Raw genomic sequence first — 461 nt, forward strand, 5'->3', positions numbered from 1 at the left:
TCTTAAATTAGAGCCAGCAGATAATGGATATGTGCATTATAGCACAATCAGGTCTTGAGATATTTGAATGAATTAACCTCAGTAAGAGGTGCCAGGCCAGGTTGGATGAGCCTTGGACAACCTGGTCTAGTGGAAAGCAGCAAGGGTGGAATGAGATGTGATTTAACTCTTCCAATGTTCTCCTACTGTGTCTGTAGGAATTTTGGTTTCCTGCTCCCTTGTTATCCGTCCTGCTCCTGGTCAACATTGGTGTCTTTATGACAAAGCGAGGAGATTCTGATCTAACGTGGGGAGCAGAGCCCGAGCCCCCGGCTGCCCCCTCCTGTCAGGGACTTGTGCAGAGCCACAAGGTCCCCCCTGAGCCTCCTTTGCTCCAGCCTGAGCCCCTTCCCAGCTCCCTCAGCCTCTCCTGGGGCTCCAGCCCCTTCCCAGCTCCTTCCCCGCTATCCCGTGTGAGGGTC

This window comes from Corvus kubaryi, unplaced genomic scaffold (assembly GCF_017639235.1).
Source record: "Corvus kubaryi isolate FWS band 111438036 unplaced genomic scaffold, C.kubaryi_AGA036_p1.0 37334, whole genome shotgun sequence".
In the NCBI taxonomy this organism is placed as follows: domain Eukaryota; kingdom Metazoa; phylum Chordata; class Aves; order Passeriformes; family Corvidae; genus Corvus; species Corvus kubaryi.